The sequence below is a fragment of the Gopherus flavomarginatus genome, chromosome 3 (assembly GCF_025201925.1).
Source record: "Gopherus flavomarginatus isolate rGopFla2 chromosome 3, rGopFla2.mat.asm, whole genome shotgun sequence".
NCBI lineage: Eukaryota > Metazoa > Chordata > Testudines > Testudinidae > Gopherus > Gopherus flavomarginatus.
The window spans coordinates 160903559-160930441 of NC_066619.1; the positions used below are offsets into that span (position 1 = coordinate 160903559).

At 40.9% G+C, this 26883-nt stretch overlaps 1 protein-coding gene across 13 annotated transcripts in view; it reads right to left on the minus strand.

Moving 5' to 3' along the window:
* Nucleotides 1-26883, minus strand: part of MAPK10 (mitogen-activated protein kinase 10) — a 265869-nt gene that overhangs the window by 218835 nt on the left and 20151 nt on the right. For 3 of the 13 annotated variants that reach the window (XM_050945169.1, XM_050945178.1, XM_050945176.1), the window contains exon 3: nt 4970-5049. The exons of the other annotated variants lie outside the window; for them this stretch is intronic. The gene's annotated coding sequence lies outside the window, so the exon portion shown is untranslated. The remainder of the gene's footprint in view (nt 1-4969; nt 5050-26883) is intronic. 13 annotated transcript variants of the gene reach the window in all.

The following is a 26883-nucleotide window of genomic DNA, read 5'->3' on the forward strand; positions in this document are numbered from 1 at the left end:
ATATGGTTGTCTAGTTTGATGGCAACAAAAATTCTCATGCAACCCACTGCTGTGCAAGAGGGAATTTTCACAAGCAAAGGGGGATTTGTACATGTAAATACTCAATTTGCATCTACAAGTGCAGCTGTTCTGTGCAGAATGGGTACACACATTTTTGTGCGTGCTGATTACCCATAAAATAAAAAATCAAAGAAAGCATTTTACCATCCTCAAGATACATATAAAAACCATCCTCACGATAGATATAGGAAAGGGCATCAAAACAAAAATCAGTAGAATATAGAAGAGTGGATCCAGCAGAGGAAAAAAAATCTTCCTGGTTTATGGCAGTGTTTACATTAGAGAGAACTGAACCATTGGTAATTGAACCAGTGGAATTGCATCAGTGTAAGAACCAGTAGTTCTTGAATAAATGCTAGGTCTGCCCAACATCCATGCACCAGTGCTGTACTCTACCCTTGCAGGTGCACAGCCTCTGGGTACCTATTCTATAGTTCTCAACATAGCTCCTAAGGTAGATTCTGATTAGCCATTCTGGTGAGCTCAGGATGATTGTGAGAGCAGTCAAACTTCCTAGGAAATTCCCATAAACCCTTGGGAACTGCCCCAATTTCCAAATTATCTTCTCAAAATGGAGGTCAGGTTGAATGGTCATCTTTATCCATAACAGAAGTTTCTGCTGGAGCTTTAGGAACATAGTCACAGTTGGCCCAAGGTGGCTGGGGAGAGATAGCAGAGAGAGTGTTCTAGCAGAGAGCCAGGGAAATGGGGATACACGAGGGTAATTCCTGATGTTTTCAGAAATAGGCATTAGCAAGTGTTGCTGCTTGCATGACTGGTGATGGATTTAATATATGAATTTCTTTTAATAATCACTGTGATATATTGTCTGAATTAAGGTGAGGGAGGTTTTTGGAACAGAGAATGGCGGAGGTACCAATGCAATATTAAATGCTAGAAACTGTTGGCATGGGGATGTCCTTTTTGCTTTACTGTTGGTGATTTACTGCTCTTCTCTTTTTAGCATGATTTATATACGTTCTGTATGAGACAATATGAGTGCATTTATAGATGAAGAAATGTGGTTATATTGATATTAAAATACAACATACTGGATCTACTCTTCACAGAGAGATAATTTGTCAAAATAAACCATTAAGCTCACAAAGATACAGGCCAGCTGCAATATATAACCCAATTACCAGAGTAAAGCGGAAAGGCAATAGAGTTCGTAGACTACAGGAACAGGCTCTTTATGTAGTAGAAATTCCAATTTTTCTTTCTTATGCACAAATAAGAGTAGGCCTAGAATGTACAGGATAACACTGGAAAGATGGGGAAGTCTGACAGATAGTGCTGTCATTGCATTATAAATGTACAAGTGGTACAAAAATATATTTAAGGAACTATTGTTGGGGCAGCTGTGCCATCTCTTTTTGGCTCTCCAGGTTGTCTTTAAATGGTTCCCTCTGAACTTGTTGGTTCTGAAGCCTTGTTTCCAGGTTATGCCAGAAATCTACTATTACAAATCCTTTGTCGTCCTCCTTAAAAAAAATAACTCTTAATTTTGTCCTCTCCAAATTTAAATAGATGGTTTCTCCTTCCCTTGTCCACATGCTAGTCAATCGCTCAGCCACTTGTAATTCTATACATACTTGCTGCAGGCTAACAGAAGCCTTGATAACATCTCTGTGCAGAGGATCCCAACATCCAAAAATGAGTTTGTGTTTGCATGGGCCGGGTATCTGTTAGATTTCATTTCATGCATTTCTGGCTGGCAGAAGGTGTGATAGGCAATGTAATGATTCCCTGACCCCACCCCAGCCCCTGGTCTCAGGTAGTTGGACAGCAGTTTGCTATCAGTTTATGCCTACACTTATATTTCATGCAATATATAGAAAAGCAGAATGGAAAACCATTACAGAATGCAGAATAGGGGTCCTAGTCCAGCATATGGGCTGACTGATACAATGGTTGGCTCACGGTGCCCACCATGTAGTGCACTGCAGTAAAAATCTCCTGTGATTACATTTGCTGTTTGTCTCCCTTTAAAGAACTCCTCTTGTACTCATTCACCATTTTGTATCTGGCCACATGGCAGGGATCAGCCAGCCACTGAGAATAGCATGCCAGGCACTTCTGCCATTACCAGTGAGAGCAGCCCATGCAAACTCCTGTGGATGGAGATTCTCATGGGAGATACCAAACCTGGCAGGACCAGAGCAACTAAACCTGATAGCAGGAGAGGGGTTTGGTGGATACTATTCATGCTGAAAGCAATGGAGGCAGGGCAGAGAGAAACAGGCTTAGCTTTGGGGAGGTGCTACATCTTTTGAGACTAGATCTGTCCATTTCATAGCAATAGTGACACTGTTCACCATAGCACCACAAAAATGCTCCCCTCATCCCCAGAGCCTGCAACCAGTACATCCGCTATAAAAAGTGCCATACTTGATGACAAAGGCAACTTCGCCCTGCCCACCATCTTCCATCCCCTGCTAAAACAGGCTCAACCACCCCCTCTGCATCTGTTTCCAGATCATGGGACTCTCCCTCACCTAGTTCAGCTCCTCCTTTCTGGTGTCTGCCTGTGCCATGAACGTAGGGTCCACTCCCTCTCCTGTCCTGCCACAGTGCAGGATGCCTCTGTACGGCCCGCTGCCACATTGGGCTGCATTGAAGAACAAGTCTCAACTTTCCTGTTCAGCTCCACAGATTTGAGCACGTTCCTCCTCCTTGCCCCAGATCATGGTCACCACCATTTTGCACTTGAAGCCTTTAATCTGTTTCCCAGGGCAGCTTGCCAGACCAACTGATGTCCTGCTGAGCGATGCCCTTGGACGTCCACCCACAGACCAGGGTATTCAGTTATGACTGAGTGTTCTCATTGCTCCAGATGGTCACCAGCGACTGCACATGCGTCTTCAGCCAGCTGACAGCATTCTCAAAGGAAGCCTCCTTCTGAGACATGCTCACTGTGAAAGGAGTTGATTGCAAGACAGTGGTATAGAAGCAGTCAATGCTGGCATAATAGTACAGAAGTGAACGCTATGGTACGTGCTAGTCCATCTGCACAATTAAGTGGCTTATAGCAAGTCTGATCTCTGACCAGTAAAGCACAGGCTTTTTAAGCATTGTATTGCATTATGGGCAGTAGCAGGATGACTATTTTCACTACTGGTTCTATTGGTGCTTGTCATACATACTAGCAATGAACCCACTATGGGGCTCGTCATAGTGGATGCGCTGGTGATCTAAATGCCCATGCACTATGGGCATAACATTGTGGAATTGTTGTTACAGGCATGCTAGAGTGCAGATCTGATTCTGTCTGTGAATGATTTCTAGCTCTGCAGTACTGAAATTATTTTTTCCCCTGAATATAAGCTCCTCACTTAAGCCCCAGTTCAGCAGTGTGCCTAAACATGTGCCTAACTTTAAGTACCCAAGTAGTCCCATTAAGGAACTACTCAGGTGCTTAACATTACACTTTTAGGGACTACTCAGGTACTTAAAATTAAGTATGTGTGTAAGAACCTTGCAGAACTGGCTTCTTCCCTTTCTTATCAGGGATGTAATATTGTAGTCAATTATACTATTGATAGAAACAAGAAAACTAAAATAGTAAGCATGCAGTTGAATATTTTGTTTTCTGAATGAGTGTGAAATATTAGGGATACAAAGTGTATTTTTAAAAATTAAAAGCATTCCAAAGAAATTAGGCAAAAAAAAACAAGCTGACCAATGATTTTTTTAATTACTTGAATATGAAATCTGCTTTACGTCAATACTAATCTAATTTTCTTTCACTTTTAGATTGTTAAACTTGTCCTTCTAGAAATAGAGATAAGAAGAATAATGTGCTATTAACAAAGACAATGCAGCAGAAATAATTATATTTCTGATCAGAATCATTATCCTTAATCACTGCTTGTTAATTCCTACAAGTAATTATGCAGAGCACTATTTCAATTTTCTTCCTTCTTTGTCTTGCATCCAAAATACCAAACAACATCACCATTGATTCTTTAATCATATCTGGGTCAAACATTAATATGCTTGAACTGGAATCTTGTTTGCTAGTTAAACTGGAGCCAATATTGGTCAGAGATGCTGAACACCTGCAATTCATATATGCAGGAAGGCTAAGCACCAACCACTGAATTACCTGCAGCTGAGTTGGAGGCATTTGACATGTCTCAAGAACAGACTCAACACAAAAGCAACCAAAAAAATCCCAAACAAAACAAAATTGGCTTCCTTTTTATACTACTGAATTTACAAAAAAAAAAAAAAAATTATGATGTAATCAGTTGAGGGGGGGGAACCGCACAAGCCTGTGGGTTACAGCAGGATTTTCCCACTAACTCCATCAACAGCTGAAGTCCCCCTTCAAAAGCATATGAGCAAGTCAATTAGAGATACAAGCTAGATGAAGTAATATCTTTTATTGCACAAAACTTCTGCTGGTGAGAGACATAAGCTTTCAAGCTACACAGAGCATAGCTCTAAAGCTTGTCTTCTCACCAACAGAAGTTGGTCCAAAAAAATATATTACCTCAGCTACCTTTTCTCTCTAATATCCTGGGATGGACACAGCCACAATGTATCAGCAAGTAGTTGTCACTTTATGACAGTTCAATGTAAAATGTACATACCGGTACATCTGCATGTATGCAGATTTTGTGATTAGCAGTCACAAGATCAGTCAAAAACATAGTAGCTGATCTCTGATAACTGCCAGCAACATTAATACCATCTGCAATAAGTGAGAATGCAATCTGGTTTGATAACTCCTCTCTACTTGCTGACCATGGTATAGCACAGTTTACTATTATAATGATCAATTTACTCATCAAAATCAATGGGAGTTTTGCTACTGACTTCAGTGGGAATAGTATCAGGTCTTTAGAGGTTAATAGGAAGTCAGCTGACTTCCAGTACTACATGAACAGATTTGATTACTCACCCTTGCTTTGTAATTTCTGTCTCCAGCTATCTATCCCCCATCATCCATCAAGCTATTTCTCTGGTCAGACTTATCCAAACCTGTGACACAGTTTCGAAGGATAACACATTTTAGTACTAGTCATTCCATTATATGGCTAAGCTTACTCCTTTATCGCCTGATTAAAGGTACTGGATGCTGATCTTGGTTAAGTTGTGTATACCTAAAGGCTTCAGTGGAGTTACTCCTGATATACCCTGATGTAAATGAGATCAGAATCTTATCCACTAAAGGTAAATGTAAGATGGAGCTGAACCGACAGGGAATGGAGCCAAAGTAGGCCACTGCCTTGAACTATGTCACAGGGAGTTGAACTCATCCCCACCTATGGCTAATTTGCCACCCCCCAGGCAACAGATCTGCAGGCCAGTAAACAGTTCAGTTGGGGAGGCCTGTAGAGAGCAGGAAGGCTCTTGAAGAAGACCTAAGGTCAGAGAAAACAATCTGGAAAGGGGAGGCTCTCCACAACGGGGAGGTGGAAGGCCTGGCTGGACACACCTGCAATGTGGGCAAGGGCAGAACCCTTATCAGAAAGAGGTTTAGCTGGAGCCAGGGAGCAAGATCAGGTTTTATCTGTTTTAACCTGATTTGGCAAATAAGCCTATCGCTGAGGAGAAGGGCAAACTAATGCTATTGGACACATTATTTGGCTGTGCAGGCCCACAAGTTTACAATGTACTTTGTCAGCTTTTCCTCCATTGATCATTTTCACACAACATCTTAACGGTCTAGTTTTCAGAGGCATGTTGAACACCCACATATGGCTTTGACTTCAAATGGGAGTTATGGCCACATTTTCTGCAGTGATGAGCCCCTATAAGTCACTGCAGCCAGCTCCCACCTTGTTTATTTAAAACACATTTACCACCAAATGGTGAATGCAGAATGGGTCTGCAGTGAAACGCTATACTTTCCTACACAGTTAGGAGATGTGAAAAAATTCTAACCTCCTGGCCCTCCATCTGTGACAGCCTTGCAAATACATTTCTGCTACTTGCATCTTCAGCATTATAAACAGTCCCATGCTGCCAACACCTTCACTATGACACATAATGGCAATGCTGGCCACTCCCTAGGAGGGTCATCATTAAGCCTCAGCCTCCTGTTCCAATAGTCAGCATTTAGTAATATACCTCAAAAGCTGATGCAGGACAGTGTAATCCAACCCTCCCTCTGCCACCTAGCCCCTTTGTACCCAACACGGAAGGAAGGCTTCGTTTCCTCGGATGCTCACACTTGGGAGTTCCAACAGGATGTGGTGTATCCACTGAGTGGGGCTACAGCATGCTAGTGCAGCTGCCATTTGCACCCTATTCCCAGCCAAGAAGACCTGCTTTTTGGGTGACACTAATCTTGCATCAGAAAAGAGGTCACAGCTGCTTTCTCCTTTCAGAATTTTCTCCCTTGGTAAATACGGTAGAGCGATATGCCAGGACATATACTAACAGAATCCAGCACAGATCTTAGGGCGTATTTAGCTCACTATTGTTATAATATACAATGTATTTCTTAAACCTCAGCCATTTATCAGAGAACTACAACAAGCTGGCTTCCATCTTTGTTGTTCCTGCAGCTCTCCCTTCCTGGACCTGGAGTTCTCAATGCAGAATTGAGACATCTAGTGGCCAGCCCATCATCACTGCAAGTAAACGTCATTGCAATTATCTACACAGTGTTTCTCTGCCTCTTCCACACAGTGGCCCCCTGATACAACAGAAAAAAGAGGTTTCAGGACAAGAAGAACAGAATGGTGATCATAATACTGTGGACCTGTCTACAATTCCTCTCCAGCTCAGAATGCATGATTTATGGAACAGGTGGTATGTCATGTTAATTAGGGCTGGGCCTGACCCAAAATCCTGACCCCAACACTCAATGTTAGAGATGCTTAGCTCAGGCCCAGAGCGTTTAACACCAACACATGATAAACTGTGCACATTTCACTGGCTGCATAATCACTTTGAGCTAAGTTGTCTTAATCATTATTTCCTAATTTCCTCTCACCACCTTTTACTTGTGAGGTCCTTTTTCACAATCTGCACACGGTGATCCACAGAGAGCAATTTTTTCTCTGTTTTGATCATACATTTTCGATGAACCTAACATTTTCTTGTACTGACAACTCAGAAGATATTTAGAAAGAGAGAATCGTTAATACAATGCATACGAGACCCAATCCAATGCCTATGGAAATCAGTAGAAGTCTTTCCACTGAAGTCAATGAGCACTCTTTCAGAGCCACTCCAAATGTAGCTTATCATACTGCAGCACCATGAGTGTGAATGGGATACAATTTTTCACCTTATAAAAGCACAGCAGATACCTAAATAATTTTAATTCAGATTTTTACAGATCACATCATATTTGGAAACACCTCTAGTAACTTTTTTCAATTCAACCCTAATCATTTCACTTCTACCGTCCCATTTTTTTCCTCTTGATTGTTTCTTCAAGATTTTATTGAACTTCAGGATTCAGGTGGAAAGGGGCATTTTTTTTTACAAAAAATTGCACAATGTGAGTAAAAATATCTTGCTATAACACAGTGGTGACGTTCACTTTGTGAAATAAAACCTGACTAATTAGACTTTTATGAGTCACGTGAGGGAGAGTTTGGAAAGGCAACTTCTTGCCTAAAGCTATGACCAGGGAACAAAGCTGCACTACACCAGTCATGAGAAAGGTCTGGCATAGCAGCTGTTCCCCCTCTGTGCAACATAATTACCAAAGAAAAGTACTTCAGTGGCCCCCTTTACTGTGGTATCTGGGCATCTCACAACACCCCTGTGAGGTAGGGCAATGCTACTATCCCCATTTTACAGAAAATAATTAAGGCACAGAGCGGCTAAGGGCCAGATCCTCAGAGAGACTTAGCCTCCCAAACTCTCTATACAATGCATGGGGAGAGTTAGGTGCCCAAGAATGGGAACCACAAAAGCCAGCACATTGAGCAAGGAGCTGCCTAAACTAGCCCGTAGAAAATGCCAACAAGAAGGGTGTGGCCTAAGTCCTGCCCTCAACGGGAATTAGGCACTAAGCTCCTGGTTAGAGAAAGGCGCCTATCTTCACTTGGGATCCACAGCCCTAAAGGAAGTGGTGATGCTGGCACCACCTCTGCTTTATAACCTTTAGTCCATTGGTTATAGCACTCACTCAAGATGTGGGAGACCCTGGTTCCAGTTCCCCTGCTCCACTGAACATTTAATTATTTATACACAATAAAATAGATTCAAAAGGACAGATTGAGAGAGACCTGCCCCAGGATACCCCACAGTCCAGTAGTTAAGGTATTCTCCTAGGAAGCAGAAGAGCCAAGTTCAAATCCCTGCCACATCAGACAGAGGAGGGAACTGAACACAGAATGTGGGAGACCCAAGAGAGCACTCCAAGCACTGGGTTAACACACAGTTATAAGTGGTGGTACCTCCTCCTTTGACTGTTTTGTATGGGTTTAGATGAGCTCTGAGAATGACTACCGGATCAGGCCCCACAGATGATATAGGTCGGAGAATGACAAGTTTGACAATCTCTCTGCGGTTTAGCATAAAATAGGCACCTGGGTGCCTAAATTGAGGGAGCTGTGTGCAGGCTCACTGGCAGATTTTTAGTTGCCTGTGGGTTTTAATGGTGGAAATTTAGGCATCCAGGGACTTTAGGCACTTAAAAGTTAGGCAGGAGTTGAGCCAGGGTTTTTAGGACCTCAGTGGCATATTAGATGTGCACTGAAGTAAGAGTAATCCAGTCAGTTCCTTAGGATGGATGTGACCTAGTTTATCATTAGTTCCACTTATTAATTGCAGGGTAACACCGCTGAAGAAATTATTGCAGGTAGTTATGGAGTACATTGATCAGTTTTAATGTAAAAAATAAATGTACTGCATATATAATCACTATTTTTCCATACAGTAACTCCTCACTTAACATTGTAGTTATGTTCCTGAACAATACTACTTTAAGCGAAATGATGTTAAGCTAATACAATTTCCCCATAAATATTAATGTAAAGGGAGGGCAGGGCACTGTTTTAGATTCCAGGGAATTTTTTTTGCCAGACAAAAGACACACGCACATCACAGTATAAGTTTTAAACAAATAATTTAATACTGTACACTGCAATGATGATTGTGAAGCTTGGTTGAGGTGGTAGAGTCAGACAGTGGAATATTTCCCACGGAATGGCTTACTGCTAAATGATGAACTAGCACTCGGCTGAGCCCTCAAAGGTTAACACATTTGTTGTTAATGTAGTCTCACACTCTACAAGGCAGCACAAATGGAGGGAGGGGAGACAGCATGGCAGCGAGAGACAGAGACACACACTGTGTGTGAGAGAGAGACGCAAGTTGCCCCTTTAAGTATGTTCACCACACTCTAAGTACACTGCCTTTTTAAGTAGATCAGCAAGTTGAGACATCAGCTGTTGCCAGCAAGCTCCCTCCTGCTCTGTGGAGATGGGGTAAAGGGGGGGCGGAGTAGATGAGGGGGGGAGGGGGACACCATGACGTTAGCACCCCTTTTCCACCTCGCCCTTGCACAGCAAGCAGGAGGCTCCAGGGAGCAGCTCCAAGGCAGAGGGCAGTAGCAGCACATGGCAGTGGTGGGAGGGACAGCTGAACTGCCCAGCAACTGATAGCCTGCTGGGTGGCTGCCGCACAGGGAACTTAGGAGAGCAGATGGGGGGCTGCTGGCCCACCTTGATTCCAAGCCCCCACCAGCTAAGTCTAATGAGCTGCTCTTCCTGCAAGCAGTGAACAAAGCAGGCAGCTACCAAACAACGTTATTAGGGATCATTGCGCAACTTTAAACAAGCATGTTCTCTAATTGATCAGCAACATAACAACGAAGCAATGTTATCCAAGACAACTTTAAGTGAGAAGTTACTGTACATGATTTATTATCTAGTCAGTGGTCCTGAACTGTAGCAACTGCATCAAAGTAAGAACCAACTGTTTGGATTAGGAAATACAGAAGCCGTATCTTTGGCACTCTCACACAGAGTTCACTAGTGAAGTCAGTTGGCTGAAAGACAGCAGACAATACATCCTTCCTTGTTGCTGTGGCAACAGAACCATGAAGTGTGAGCTAATGTACAAAAGAGTTTAGGTTTCTTCTCAGCTTCATTTTTAAAGTAAATCTTTGTCCTCACAAAACCTAAGATCGGCAAGCAAAGGAAGTTAAATTTAGGACTAAGTGACACCAGCAAACTCATGTGTGTCAGGGTAGTGAACTGGACTCCAGCTGGGTTCAAAATCACGGAAAGCTTAGTTCCTGTTTGTGGGGGGTGAGATGCAGAACTATTTTTACAAACAGATTCCAAATGCATAACACAACATAGGCTGTTGCAGCCCTTTTTCAAGCAAGTAGTCCCACTGACTTCCACAGGGCTACCTGCCTGGATAAGAATAACAGGATCAGGCCCTACATAGGTAAGGCTCAACATTTTAAACTACATTACATTCCTAACCAAATATTCACAAACAAGTTCCCTCCTTATTTACCAATTTCACCTGAGAGAGATCTGGTGGCCTCCATCCCAGGACTCCACACCTGAAACTTCCGACACCCCACCCCCAACCCAGGGCACGGAGAGATGGACTTTCAAAAGTGCTCAGCATTGGCTTAACTCTGTTCCACTAAATTCACTGGAAGCAGCAAAAGCTACCCTCCCACACACTCAAAGCCTCGTTTTCAGAGATGCTGGGCACCCAGAACTTCAAATGATATCAGTTGGAGCTGCCGATGCTCAGCACCTCTGAAAAATACAACTATTAATTCTCCTGATTCAGCATTACCCTGGAGATCATTACAAAGTAGATAGATAAGGGGGTTTTAGACATGTTTTAAGGATTAATTAGTAAAGTACTCTGAAGATACTATCAAAGCGCTTAGGTCAAATCCTGACCTGAATACCTGCTCAACTCCCACTGACTCAACGGGATTTGTGCACACATGCCCAAGGGAAGAATTGAGCCTTAAGTTTTGTTATGAAGAAGCTCTGAATTCAGGTTTCCCTGCTTGCCTTGCAATGACTAAAAAGCGAACACTGCTCAAGATGAACAAACTTCAAAAGCTTCAGCTGTTCTGTTTAGATAAGCATCCAAAGGTTTGGATTCTTACCTAGGCTAGAAATGTATAGGCTAGAAATATCACTAAACAGGAGATTTCCAGTATTATCGTCTTCAAGCTTGGGCCTGAACCAGGAACCTCGTAGGCATGTGAGTGCAAGGAAAATGTTTGGTTTGAGTTTTAAACCAAGAATCAGTTATTTAATGCAAATAATTTCTTTTATCCCTTATGGAAAAGTCCTATACAATTTAATAGTAAATTAATAGCCCTTCTGTGAGGTAGGGATTTTTGGTTTTAACTATTCTATAGTACTGAACAGTGTTTCTACCAATATTGTTTTTCAAGAAATGTTTATAATTTACTGTATATATTTTAAAAACCCGCCTCTTGCCCAGAGAGGGGAAAGGATTCCTATTTATTTGCCCCTGCTTTATTGGTACTACACAGCCCTGAGAAGGATTCTCTTCAGAGTCCCATACCACTGAAAGCCATTTTTAAAAAACCTGTAATTTAAGTAAACAGTAAGATTTTTTATAGTAGGGCTAGAGTTTCCAGATATAATGGAAGTTAAATTTAGGTACATATGAACATACATATGTCCGTCCCACTGTGATCTTTATTTGAAATCTCCCATCTGATAACACAGTATCAGGCATTGTAGAACATCTCTTCTATAACAGGATACATAGGACAGAACATCTAGATAATTATAATCTTAGACTCATTTAAACATAGTTGGAAGATGACAGTTTGTAAATGAGAGGGCTAGACAAGTATGAGCTACATTTCTATATGCAGTTATTGCAACTGTGATTATGTGCTCCTGCAAAATAGTTAGATACTTACTAAGCCAGTTGTTCATGTAACTGTATGATCTCCATGTGAAAGTGTATGTGCAAATGTAGGTATGCAATTGCATCTGAAATTCTGTGCCTGGATCTCTTTAAAAAAAGGCTCATAATGACCTGAACAGTCATTCTTGAACAAGTGCATAACACATCCTACCCCTGTTGAGAGAACTGCGATTTAAACCCATCTTTCCAGCAAAGCACTATCATTAGATTACCAGTTTGGCGCTGAACTAACTTCATTTGGCCATCATCTATAAGACCTAATGACACATAGTTGTAATGAATACTATCAGATCCATCAATAACTTCTCCGTGCTTGAAAGGAAAAAAGCTAAAAACCACTTCTGATACATCATACTGTATTTGATTACATCTCACTGAACTAGAGTGGTCTATAACCAAAGCACTGGGTACTAATAAAATGGAAAAATTGCAACAAAAAACACTGCCTCTTTAGAGCGTACATGTTTCTGCATATATCTTCTTTGCTCCTATGAACTTGTAGGGTATCAAGACCGGCCTGGACCAAAGGGGAGAGAGAATCCACTACTAAATGGGATGGAAGGCTTCCTTCAGCCACAGAAAACCATAACAGAGAAATAAACCATCTTAACTAAAAGTCTGTAATGAGAAATACAGTTCTCCCAGTGTAACTAAAGCAAGGGTCTTCATAACTCTTAATCAGAGGTTCATCTGGGATTGACCTGCCCAATTATTTCCCTGAATGAGGAGGAGAGCTTCCAGACTGCTTCCTTGTCTTATTAATATATCTGCCTTCATATCCTCTGGTCGGGATCTTCCGTTCCCTCAGGAAGGCTCAGCATCTTCCCTGGGTAGGGTAGGCCTTCTGCCTTGGTTACCTCTGAAGGAAATTAACCCTTTCCTTTCCTAGTTGAGGGTGGGATACATACACCCAACCAGTTTCCTATTTAAAAAAAAGTATTGTTATAAACCATGGCCAGGATCTCACTCAGCAAAACAAACAAACTTGAAATGCTCTGTGTCATGAGCTACTGCAAAGAATTGGGTTTTTTAATTGCTCTCAAGTTGTAATGTAATGCTCAGTGAGACACACGTCATACAGTACTTTTCTTCACATTTCAAAGACATTAGCCATCCCCCTGACCATTGATGCACTGAGATTTTCAAGCCAATGAATGTTCAAATAAATTGTCCTTTTCACAGTAATAATTATTGAACTTTGAGTCTCTCCCCAGAGCCCTCTTATACTTCTATTAGGTCAAGATTTTTAAAGCCATTATCAGTACTAAATGTCAGTTCACATGCTGAGATTAAACCTACTATGGCTAAAGCAGGCTCAACCTGAGACATGAAGTAAATTTCTGAGGAGGAAAATATCCCTTCTGTGTTGGTACTCAGCCAATGGACCAGCATGGTGTTAATGCTGGTGCCAGCTTTCAGATACGATGTAAAGACAATATCTTGATTCTATGTGATTAAAGTGTCAGTGGTATTTTTCATAAAACACCCACTGTTCTAGCCAAATTTTAACACAAGTGGTTACATTGTGCTTACTTACATTCATATGAATATGATATTTTTCCATTTCTGGCCTCTACTGCAGAGCACTGTTAATACTACTGCTGATTACATTTCACTGTGAGATGAAGTGATCCCTGCATCATTTGTAAAACACTGTGATCCTTTGGGATGAAAGGTGTAAGTTAAATATTAACCACAGTCTTAAGGAGTTCCTTACTGCAGTTTGGAGTAAAAAAAGTACATCCATCACAGAACAAGCCTAAGCACAAGTTACATGTAATCAACTGGTGCTTACATTGGACTGGACATATTTTATCCTTACCAATCCTTCTCCAACACCTCAGTACACATAGGACAAAAGGATCTGCTCCTCTTTATTATTCCCATTTTCAGTCTCCTAACTATAGTATCATCTTTCCTACCCCATAATCACCACTCCACCATCAGCTGGCATTCAGGAAAAAAATCATCTCAGTGGTTTAACATGGCACTACTAAATACATGATGGGGAAGCGTTGTTTATGCCTCAGATTCTGAAGAACCTATTACTGGGAGATACCATTCTACACTATATGGGTAATATTTGTCTGTGCCACGGTGGCACCTTATTTGTTACTCTAATAAATGCAAATAAGACGGCTTAATCTTCAGTCTTTTCTACATGAGAAAGTTGCACTGTTATAGATTAATTACACAGATAAAATTAAATACACTGCATCTGTAATTTTCACTCCATGCATCTGAAGAAGTGGTTTTTTACTCACGACAGCTTATGCCCAAATAAATCTGTTAGTCTTTAATGTGCCACCGAACTGCTTGTTGTTTTTGTGGATACAGACTAACACAACTACCTCTTGATACTGATAAAATTACAACATAAGGAAGTGTCCAGGCTGCTTTGTTTACATGGGTTTAAGATACTTTGTTTGCAAGGCATTGTGTCCACACAGTGCAGCACTGCATTGCAATAAATACATTGCACTCTGGGTGGGCATGCCGGAGGCAAAGCATTGCTAGCATCCTAGGTGCTCCATGCAATGGATTACGGGATACCAAGCAGCCGCTAATAACATTGTGAAATTTGGAGTCAGACTCCCATGATCCACCCTTAAGGGACAGATGAGGGGAACTTGTGGATATCAGGGGTAGATGCCATTTTCAGCTGTGGTGTGTTGGGGAGGTGGAGGATGGAAAGGAAAGGAGGGATCATGGGTAGGTGGTTACTCTGGTTGTCCTGTGATGGGGAGTCAAACAGTGGATAATGGGTATAGAAGTGGTTTTGGAGAGCATACTACTGAGGAGAGAGCAGAAAAGGTGCTCAAGCAGAGAAGTAAGGCCACTTGGCAGGGACCAACATATCCACCCTCTCCTGTAGCAGTGCATAGCCAGCACCTGGTAGAAAGTTTACAAAATCAGTACTAATTGGACAGAATGTAATATATAAAATGACTCCCCAGTTGAAGTTCACTCAGCACCATTATCAGGCAAGCATTCCAGGGGCTTCTCCGGCTGGGTCTCAAGAGTACCAGAGAGGTTCTGGCTGTCAGGTGGACTCTATTCATGGTCAGCATTGCCTGGGTTATTTCTGCTGATGTTTCCACCTCATTTTAGCCCAAGGTCAAAATGCTACAAACTGGGACTCTGTGATGGCATCTCAAGCACAAAACTCTGGCCAGATCAATACAGTATGCACATGAACTCAGTGCACTACCAGAGCCCTTCTCATTTTTCCTAGTATTCTGGTAGTTTCTCTGCAGCTCTTTGGCTCTGCTCTGGAACACATCTCTGCTGTCTCCTCCATTTCCTGTAAGAGCTGCTTGTAAATCTGGTTAAATCTGGAAAGATGAGACTGGATATGTTTATATCCGCAAAGGCTAAGGAAGTCCAGGGCCTCCTGATGGGATGATGCAGAAGTACAGGTCATGGCTGTGGTGATGGACTCAAGATGAGCATACTTGGAACAGTATCAGTTCGCAACAATGCTCTCTGACTTGTGCCAGCATCATTTAAACAGAGTGGAAGCATACAGTGCTGCTGATCCTGAAGCAATGGAGTTGTAACTGGGATCTCAGTGAGGGGTAGCTGAGGTCACTCAATTAGGGTGAACTGCAAAGAATGGAGCAGACAATCCCCAAAGCTGGTGGATAATTCAGTACTTTGATTTACCACGCTAGCATAAAACAGCTTCTTTATTACCTCACTGGTTGCCAAAAACTAACACAGTAACCTTAAAGCAACCCAGCCTCAGGCCTCCATTCAGGTACCCAAGTCAAATACGACGAAGATTTCTGAAAATCTTATTTCATCATATAAAAGAAAATGTTCTACGAATCCCAAAGGATCAGACACATTACTTCCCAGGGTATTGACTATTCCAGATCTTACCCCAAATACATGCACTTAGCCAATTCTTATTAACTAAACTAAAATATATTAAAAAAATAAGAGAGAATATGGTTAAAAGATCAACATACACACAGATATGCTTCAATTCTTGAGGTTCAGATTCATAGCAGAGATGATGAACTTTGTAGTTGCAAAGAGTTCCTTTAGAATTTAGTTCATAGGTTATAGTCTAATGTCCACTATCACCTTCAGGGAGTACCAGTATAACTGGGACCTCAGTCTTGTGATTCAAACTTCCCCTGATGAAGCTCAAGCAGATCTGAGATAAACAGGATCAGGACTCAATGGTCTTTTTATACAGTGTTCTAGCATCCACTTGATCATACAGTCCTGGGTAAACAATAGGCTTTTGATGTAACCTTTTCTAACCACCACCAATAATTAGTTACACAAATTAACATACGGCAATTTATCCATTAGGCAGTTTATCACAAACTTCAAAGAGAGACATATAGACAATGACATTATTTCACCAAAGATTCATCTAAATGTTAATATTCCCTTTTGATCTCTGAATCAATAGTTATAGTGACAGACAGGAACTGTCTGTTTTCATGGCTAACATTCATGAGTACACAATTTGTACTACTTCTAATAGGTTTGCATTTCAAAGCTCTAGCCTATTTAGCATGCAGAGGCCCTAATTACTGTTCATATACCTTTCTAACATATCTTTAAAGATCGGGATTTTGGTTAGTTACCCTGCAAGCTGTTTAACCCTTTCTGGCCATGTGTTACACTTTGTATAAGATTTGTTGCAATTATGTAACAGAGGTAGCAATGATGATTTGAATGATTATATTTTAATCAGACAGCATCACAGGAGTCCACACAGGTAACCAGACAGGCAAATTCACACATGAGCCAAAGCATTGTGGGATAGGAGTGGAAGAACAAACTGAAGCAGTGGAGTTATATCAATATGAGGATGTGTCCACACAAACCTTTTACCAATGTAGCTCCTACTGAAATTAAACAACATTGGTTTCAAACCAGTTTAATTATTCTGGTTTAAAGCATGAGAAACACCAATAAAAGACTATTTTGTGTGTGGGCACAGGGCACTTTCTCCTGGAAAAACGTAAGTTATACTTACATAATTTTCCTATGAAGATAAAGCCTTGGACAGTCTCTTCCCTTTGGCTTTAAACTGGCTCTTCTTCAGTTTGACTTTGTCTTGTTTTACTGAGACTTTGATTTGCTTTCCACATCCTCTGACTCATGTTCTGCCTAAGGGCAAATCATCATTCAGAATTTCTTGACCACAGTGACCACTCAGACCTACAATAGCCTCCCTGTAGCTCTCATTACAGCCTTGAATTTAGACTATATCAGGCCTGGTTGTATGGAAAGGAAACTCATCTTCTAGGCTTCTGCAAGTTCTGCAGTGAGTCAGATTTACTTAAACTAGCAGTGTGACCTAAATTTTTGCTTGGCGATTCCAGTTTGCATCCTATCAAACCATCCAATGAGCCAACATTGTTTTCATCTGTCACAAGTTCCACATGCCTTGAAGCTTTCTGATTTGACAAAGTAACTGCTGACAAGTTGTCTTTTTAATCTACATGCCAATGGGTGTGACAAGAAAGGAAAACACATCCCTTTATGAAAAAGGGAAGCAAAGGTACTCCAAATCTATAATTTCCTAACAAACAAGGGGAAAGTGACACCTGGTGGATAGAGAGAAATCAGCAGGCCATGTTTTAAACAAAGAACAGCACAAGAGGGTGAGGGGTTGTTTTAATTAGAACCCTAAATGTCCCATGCATAGGAACATGGTCTGGAAACATTAATTACTACCAGGACTGCATCTCTGGAAGAATATGAAAAACTCAGAGTGAGTTGTGTAGTTTTTTGCCCCTCTCCAGGATAAGAGTAACCACTCATTTATAATAAGGCACCTCTACAATCATCTATCAGAGAACATGAGCATGGGAATCTTGCTATGAGCTGAAATTGAAGGTAGGCAGACTTGCCCATCTAGATTGCATGGTATAGATGTGATTTACCCAGATCACTGGCCAACATGTCTGTAAACTCTGTGTGGAAGATTTTAATTGTGTCCTTGTAATCACCAAAATAATTTATTTCAAAAGCCCCAGCTTCTGCTGGAGGGGTTGTAGGCGAGTTGATTGCTACACACAAATTTCTGGTAATTCTTCACAAATCCAGACATTTTGGTTACAAACAACAGTTTACAGAAAAACTTTGACATACATTATGTTCTGGGAGAAAATCCCTCAAAACTTCAAAATACCAAGGAAGATCTGCAAAGAAAGCCATCACCACGCTATGTCTCCCAAGAAAAATCCAACAGTTAGCCACATGGCTAAGTAAAATACAAGGAAGATGAAATATAAAGAGACCATAGATTGGACAATTCCTAAAGTGGTTAGGGGAGCACTAGATGAGAGCCAATGAGCTAGCTATATCATAGAAGAAACAAAGAAACAACAACATGACCTGAAGCTAAATCAACACTGTAAGGTATTAACTAGGAACTAGTTATATACTAAATAAAAAAAATCTACATATAAACACTCATGTCCCTATCTACATATATAAAACGTAGTCCAATACTGATGGAACTCTGTGTTTAAAAAAATATTTGAATTACTTGGAAAATTACTATGGCTGAACAGGACACACCTACCACCAAACAGTGATTTTCCATGTCTAAAAACACAATATCTGTAAATATTCCAATAAAAACACAAACAGTTCATAGGAAAGAAACAAACAAACAAAAAAGCTCCTTTTCAGTGTTGTCAAGTTGCCAGCGCCTGCATGGAGGAGACAATCAACCATGTAAGACAATCTTATTTCAAAGCTTGCTATCTTGATTAAAAAAATCTAATTTGAGACTCAGTAAACTGTACAGCTGCATTCTTTAAGGTCTATTGAAATATGGTGAATGATTTGTGATAGTTCTACATTTCTGTCTGACATTTATAATGTCATTCAACAAGCTAATTTTATTAGGATGTAGAATAAATGTGCATTCACTGTACTTCCGTAGATGATCTGAAACTCTTATTACCCCCTTAGGCTTTTCAGAAGAAGGAGAGATTAATTGGTCCATGTCTTGATGTATAAAAGTTGGAATGGTTAAATCTTGCCCTTGTATATTCTCCTTAGGATGCAGCAATGCCAGTGTATTAAAACTAGTGATACGTTTTCTGGTTTGCCTATTTATAGCTTGTGGTATATAGTTCATAAAAGCTTCCACGGTATTAGGTTCACTTGGAATTTCACATTCACAGCAAAATACCAAGTGAATCCCAAGTAAATAAGCCACACTGCATTGGAAATACCCGGGACCTGCCACAGCAGCATTCAGGCAACCCAGCTGGGCTCCTCTGCCCACCACCATTCCCTTTGGACTTAGCACAGTGTCCCATCCCCTACTCTGGGGAACCCCGTGGGGCAGGAAACCTCCATCTCCCAGCATCAGAATAAGAAATAATATTAAGTGAGCACGCTTTGTATTCTGTGTTGTAACTGAAATTAATATATTTCAAAATGTAGAAAAGTATCCAAAAATATTCATAATAAATTTAAATTGGTATTCTAGTATTATTTAACAGCATGATTAAAACCGTGATTAATAGAGACTTTTTTTTAATCTAATTAATTTGTTTTGCGCTAACCACATCTATTAATGGCAATTAATTGATTGCCCTAAAAGGTACTCATCTTGAGTAAGGCAAGTGCATATCGACTTAGCTGTGTGCGCTGAACCAGAACATGTTGGTCATGAGTTCTAGATGTGGACATTCTGATTCTTTATCCTCTCTTCTAGATGCAAGTTTTGATATTTTGGCTGGTTATCTAATCAATACTTGTTTTCTTTAAAAAACATTAGGGCTCTCAAGCATCTAAAAATATTAATCATGATTAATCGTGTGATTAAAAAAAATCATGATTCATCACACCATTAAACAATAGAATTCCATTTATTTATATATTTGTGGATGTCTTCTACATTTTCAAATATATTGATTTCAATTACAACACAGAATACAAAGTGTACAGTGCTCAGTTTATATTTATTTTTTTACAAATATTTGCACTGAAAAAAAATAGTATTTTTCAGTTCCCCCCATTGCAAGTATTGTAGTGCAATCTCTATCATAAAAGTATAATAATGTAGAATTATGTTAAAAAAACACCTGCATTCAAAACTAAAACAAAAAGTAAATCTTAAAATCTAAAAGTCTACTCAGTCCTACTTCTTGTTCAGCCAATTGCTCAGACAAACAAGTTTGTTTATATTTTCAGGAAATAATACTGCCCGCTTCTTGTTTACAATGTTACCTGAAAGTGAGAACAGGCATTCACATGGCACTGTTGTAGCTGGCGTCACAAGATATTTGTGTGCCAAATGCCCTAAAGATTCATATGTCCTTCATGCTTCAACCATCATTCCAGAAGACATGTGTCCATGTTGATGACAGGTTTTTCTCGATAACAATCCAAAGCAGTGTGGATCGATGCATATTCATTTTCATTATCTGAGTCAGATGCCAGCAGCAGAAGGTTGATTTTTTTTTTAGTTCTTGGGTTCTATAGTTTCCACATCATAGTGTTGCTCTTTTAAGGCTTCTGAAAGCATGCTCCGCATCTAGTCCTTCTCAGATTTTGGAAGGCACTTCAGATTCTTAAACCTTGGGTCGAGTACTGTAGCTGTCTTTGGAAATCTCACACTGGTACCTTCTTTGTGTTTTGTCAAAACTGCTGTGAAAGTGTTCTTAAAACAAACATGTGCTGGGTCATCATCCGAGACTGCTATAACATGAAATATATGGCAGAATGCCGGTAAAATAGAGCAGGAGACATACAATTCTCCCCCCAACGAGTTCAGTCACAAATTTAATTAATGCATTTTTTTTTAAATGAGCATCATCAGCATTGAAGCATGTCCTCTTGAATGGTGGCCGAAGCATTAAGGGGCATACGAATGTTTAGCATATCTGGCAAGTAAATACCTTGCGATGCCAGCTACAGAAGTGCCATGTGAACAACAGTTCTCGCTTTCAGGAGACATTGTAAATAATAAGCAGGCAGTATTATATCCCGTAAATATAAACAAACTTGTTTTCTTCACAACTGGCTGAACAAGAAGTAGGAGTGAGTGGACTTGTAAGCTCTAAAGTTTTATATTGTTTTGGTTTTGAGTGCAGTTATGTAACAAAAAAAATCGACATTTGTAAATTGCATTTTCACAATAGAGATTGCACTACAGTACTTGTATGAGGTGAATTGAAAAAAAAACTATTTTATCATTTCTAGAGTGCAAATATTTGTAATAAAAAAATAATAATATAAAGTGAGCACTGTACACTTTGTATTGTGTGTTGTAATTGAAATCAACATATTTGAAAATCTAGAAAAATATCCAAAAATATTTAATAATTGTCACTGGGTATTCAATTGCTCAACAGTGTGATTAAAACTTTGACTAATTGTGAGTAATTTTTTCAGTTAATCGCATGAGTTAACTGCGATTAATTGACAGCCCTAAAAAACACCACCACTTCCCGTGGGCTTTTTTCTTACATCTTTACTCAACATTAAGCTGTATTTTATTTTGCAAGTGCTGCACTGATGACTAATTGGACTATTTGCAAAGTATGGTGCAGTGTCAACATTAGTAAGGATGGCCAAACCAAGCCCTTTGTGACAGCTAGATAAAAAGCAAAAATAAAACAAACCTGCCTGATCTGAGACTTAGTTTATGACTGTGTCACTAACTTTGCTTTTTTTGCTAACGCAATGCACATATTCTGTTTATGATGGAAAGTTGCTGGCTTTCACTTATATGCCAAAGTGACTTGATAAAGTACACAAGTTGCTGATCAATGAGCATGGCATATTGACTTTTGCATTAATGACTTTCATGCACACTACATAAATACTGTGATGACATTTGTAAAAATATCACCAAGCAATACCAAGGGAGAGTTTAGCTTTGAAATTGCTATTAGTTTGCAGATACAGAGAAATGCTCACTTCTTTCTCCCACCCCCCAAGATTTGTGGCCTTTAACACTCCAGGTGGCTTTCACTTCCCTGTGTCACTATTTATGGTGGCTTGCTTTCTTTTTCACTTTTTTAATTCCTCATTGTATGCTTTAACGTTTTTTCTCCTAAGGAAGGATTCCTCTCCTGCTGTGGAATGTTTTTCATAGAGGCAGCTTCAATTATTTACTCCATATATCCTGCTGCAGTGCAGTTTAGAACATATTTCTTAAGGTAGTCAGCGATGTATGTTTCTTGTGCATGTAAACAGAAAGGCAGAGGGTTGGGCTTCACTTTATTTATTTTAAGGCATTTGTGGTTTGTATCCCTTTGCTTAATGCCAGAAAGGCAAATGCCTCCCCCAGTTAACATGCAGCTGTTTTTAACTGTCTTCTTTTACCTCTATACATCCTTCTCATGGACACATGAAGCCTGAAGCACAGGAAAGTGTAACATGCAGGGGTCCTCAGAGGAATTTAAGGTGCAATCCTGCAAGGTGCTGAGCATCCCCAGCTCTAGTGAGAATTGAGGACATTCTGCATCTCTGAGGATTAGGTTGTTAGAGTGCTACCTGGAGAGAGAATGCAAAAGACCTGACAGTGGGTCTGAAAAACAGCAAGCCTGAGCATAAAGGCTTTGTTCTGAGGAAAACAAGTCTTCCTTCTGTGAAGCACTCAGCACCTTGAACATCTAATATGTTATGGCCATTCAGCATCTCAGAATCTAGCCCAATGTGGTGCTAAATCACAGCTGAGGTGATGGAAGAAATCCTCAACCTCAATATATGCCTCAGAAGCTTCTAACCCAGGTAGTTCCTGAAGAGTCTGTGCGGAAAGAAACAGATGCAGCCTAATGTCCCTCCAATAAAAGAACATGGATTTTTCTTTGCTTACACACCCATAAGCCATTTCCCCAGTGTACCCTCTTTCCTTATCTCCCTATTACAATGCAGAGAGCAACCCTGGAGACCTCCTCCCTGGCACAAAATGGACTGCACATTACATTTGGCTGTTCACCCCACTTGTGCAGCGAAACACCATAGCACTAGTGTATCTGGCATTATATAGGCATACAGCACATTCAGAATGTGACACTATAATTAGGGAGACAGGAAAGTAGGAGATATCAAATTAAACAAGTATTCCAAATAAACTGAAGCACCAGGCTCATTCCCAGTCCCCCAGTGCTCAAAACCATGTGCTTTAATATGATATTGTATATTATGGTACTTCAGCTACATGATATTACTTCTTTATAATTATTTTTAAAGTCATTACTATGCAGAGTAACAAAACAAGACTCCTTGTAAGTACGTATATTTTGGCAGTGTTCTCCAACTGTTACAGAAGGGCTCTAGGAGTGCTGACTGCTGTGTTCTAGAACTTTGCCACTGACTCCTTGTGTGTCACCTTTGAGCAAGACACTTACTGTCTATGCTCTTTGCCCATCTGTAAAATGAGCATACTACTATTTACCTATCTACCTGGGGTGCTATGTGGCTTATTGATGATCGTAAGGTGCTTTGAGATGCTTGGATGAAAGGATTATTATTTTAATTCAAACCTAATGGCAAACTGTTAGAGGCACAGCAGGAAAGTGAACTCTGAATTGTGAATTACCCATGTAACTCACTAGCAGTGAAGAGAATTCTTATACACATCCTGCAACTCCACATGATGGTAACCTCCCACCCACTTTGAAGCGATAAATCAAATATGGGGTCTGATCTTACAGCCCTACTTCTTATGAGGAAGGATGGAGCCCCTAGTTTCCAAGTGATGATGTGAGTACAATATCAATAAAGTTGATACATGATGATGATACCTGTTTGCTGCATTTTTAGCACTATACTAGTTTAAGAAGTTTACGTCACTTTACCACATGCACAAAGTCTCCAATATGATTGCTTATAACTCAAAATGAAGTTCACTACTGCTTTAGTGATGACGTACACAAACAGTGCAGCTTTTTATTCCATTAAACATGACTTTTCTTTTTATAAAAAAGGAACAGTTTACTTTAAAAGGGGCTTCTAGTACCTCTACAAAATAATCTATGTCTGATGAGGTTACAGACATGACAATGAAGGAATTAAGCAAAAACAGACAAATATCCTGAGGTAACTAATGTGCCAGAAGACATAACCCCTCAAATCCTGATGTTTCCTAAATCTACTGTAAGTAAGCTTACAGAACATAAGTTCTGCCACTTATACAATATACATAAATGCAAATAAAACAGACATCTTCAAACAATGGAAAAATCCCCCCTCCTCAATCCATTTGAAGCTTCTCTGAAGAGGCAAATCACCATAAAATCTGCTTAAATGAGGCCCTGGCTAAATCCTTCTAAAATAGGATAACTATGTCTCTCTAAAAATCACATCTTGTCATCTCAAAATGAAGGGAATTTTGGATAGCACTATGGCTTCCAGGGGCAGGGAAAGTTACACCAAAGCAACTTGGAACAAAAGAAAAATAAAAAACAAAAACCCAACACCACCTTCTCCTAATCTACAGGAACAGATGCATAAATAGATGTTCCCCAGTAGGAACCAACAATAAACATCTGCAAACAGGATTGCAGTGTAGCTGAGGGAGAGATGCATTCTCTACAGTGTTTCAGTAGAACTTGAACCTGTGCTAGATTTCAAAGGCTAAAAAGCATGGCTTAAACACAGACGTCTGGATCCATTATGGGAAAAGAGCATTGGATGCAAAATTTTCTCAGGTCTTATGGGATTCCCACAAACTATCACATTAACAGCAACCTGGCCAAGAGGGGCGGGGGAGAAGGTGCACAGTTTTTCTGAGATGGGGACTGGGCAAAGGCCACACATCTTCTGTAAGGTCCATTTATCCTATGCTCAGCATTCAAAACCACAGAAGCCTCCTCTTGCTATTGAGGAGCCCACAAAGGAGTTGTGCAGTACTGCAAAGGGCGATCAGTGAGCCTTAATCTTTTTTTTAATTTTCTTTCAAGATACCATTTTACACTGCCACATTTCCAGGGAGGTGCCAGTGGGTAACCTCTGTGTACCACTGAAGCTGCAGCACTGACAGTTGTCCTGGGATGGAAGAAGCACATAGGCAGCCTCCCCATTCTCCTCCCTCTTCCTACCCTTTTGTACCCTAAGCAATAGTGTATCACAGCACAGTCCCCACACTTGGGAGAGTTCAGGGACTGCCTTTTGTGTTAGTATCTGTGGGGTGCATAAAGTTAATAAGCAGAGGTAGGAATTAAGCCAATGACCCTGACCCTGCCACACAAGCTATGAAATAGACTCATGGGAACGACCACAAGAATAAATGCAGCTGCTGCAGTGGTTCCAGAATGAATCCAGGGCCAGTATAATTAAGGCTGTATGGCAGTGGTCCCCAACTTTTTTGTGGCCAGTAGCACATTCATGTTTTCAGAAGAGTGTGGTGGGCGCCAACAATTTTTCAAGGCTTATTTTGTATTTGTACATTAAATAATATGAAAAACATCATATTTAATATATATAATATATGAATCCATAAGATAAAAAGGGTAATTTTACAGGTAAAAGGTATTAATTAAATTATTCGGCAATTACTCTTTCACCTTACCATGTGAATTTGCTCTTTTTTATCTACCTGTAAGAAAAATTAAGGCGTTTTTACAAAATAAATATCATAAACAGTTTTCATCTTATTTATTTTAAAAAAGTTAAACAATGTTGAACTACTAGTCCAAATATATTTATTATTCTTACTTTAACATAGAATGAAGCCTGCAGCCCCAGAGTTCTCTGTCCCCGGCAGGTGCGGGGACACAGCTTCTCTCCGGCTTCTCTCCGGCAGGCGCTGGGCCACGGCTTCGAAGCCGGAGAGAAGCCGTGGCCCAGTGCCTGCCACGGACAGAGAACACCGGCACCTGCAGCCCTGAAGAAGTCGGAGAGAAGCCACAGCCCCACACCTGCCAGGGACAGAGAACGCCGGTGCCCGCAGCCTGCAGCCCCGGAGTTCTCTGTCCCCAGCAGGCGTGGGGCCGTGGTTTCTCTCCAGGTTAAGCCGCGGCCCCGTGCCTGTCAGGGACTGAGAACACTGGCGCCCGCAGCCTACAGCCCCAGAGTTTTCTGTCCCCAGCAGAGGCCAGGCCACGGCTTCTCTCTGGCTTTGAAGCTGGAGAGAAGCTGCGGCCCGGGGCCTGCCAGGTACAGAGAACACCAGAGCCCGCAGCCTGTAGCTCCAGAGAAGCCGGAGAGAAGCCGCAGCCCCGTTTCTGCCAGGGACAGAGAACACCAGCGCCTGCAGCCCTGGAGTTCTGTCCCCGGCAGGCTCGGGGCCGCTGCTTCTCTTCCCTGCTGGGCACTAGGCGGACGCACATAAATGCCCCAGTGGGCGCCATGGCACTGCGGGCACAGTGCTGGGGACCACTGCTGTATGGCATCAAGCCTGACATGTACTAGTGAATGTATGACACATTGGGCTCCGGTCACAGACAGTTGCTAGCATACTCCCATTTACTCCAGTGGGAGCAGGATGGGCTCCAAATATTTTTCTTCTTTTGTAGGCAATAAAACTTTGCTGCAATCTTTAGGCCCATTTCCACTCCTACAGGATGCAATCGGGGTTTTAGCTTTGACTTCAATGGGACCAGAATGAGCCCTTTTTTTCCCTGCAGCTGTTCCTTGTCTTATCACCTCCTGTGCATTTCAGTGTAAGTTAATTCAGCAAGCCACTTCTTTCCGCAGAGAGCTCCTCCTCACTTTCTCTCTTTCTAATCATGTTCTCCTTACACTAATTCTCGTCTGTTATAGATGATTTCTCCAGAAGCAAAGATTTAGCTGATTTAGAATTAACTGGACAGATTTGCTTCATTGTTTACTTTTTTAACTTCATTCTCCAGGCTTGATTCAATCTGTACACTGAATGGCAATTTTAAATACTGATAAATAGCCACTCGATCCCTAGTCTGTAGCAGTGCATGGGATTCTTCCCTCCTATGTGCACGACTCTGCATTTGTCCTTATTGAACCTCATCAGGTTTCTTTTGGCCCAATCCT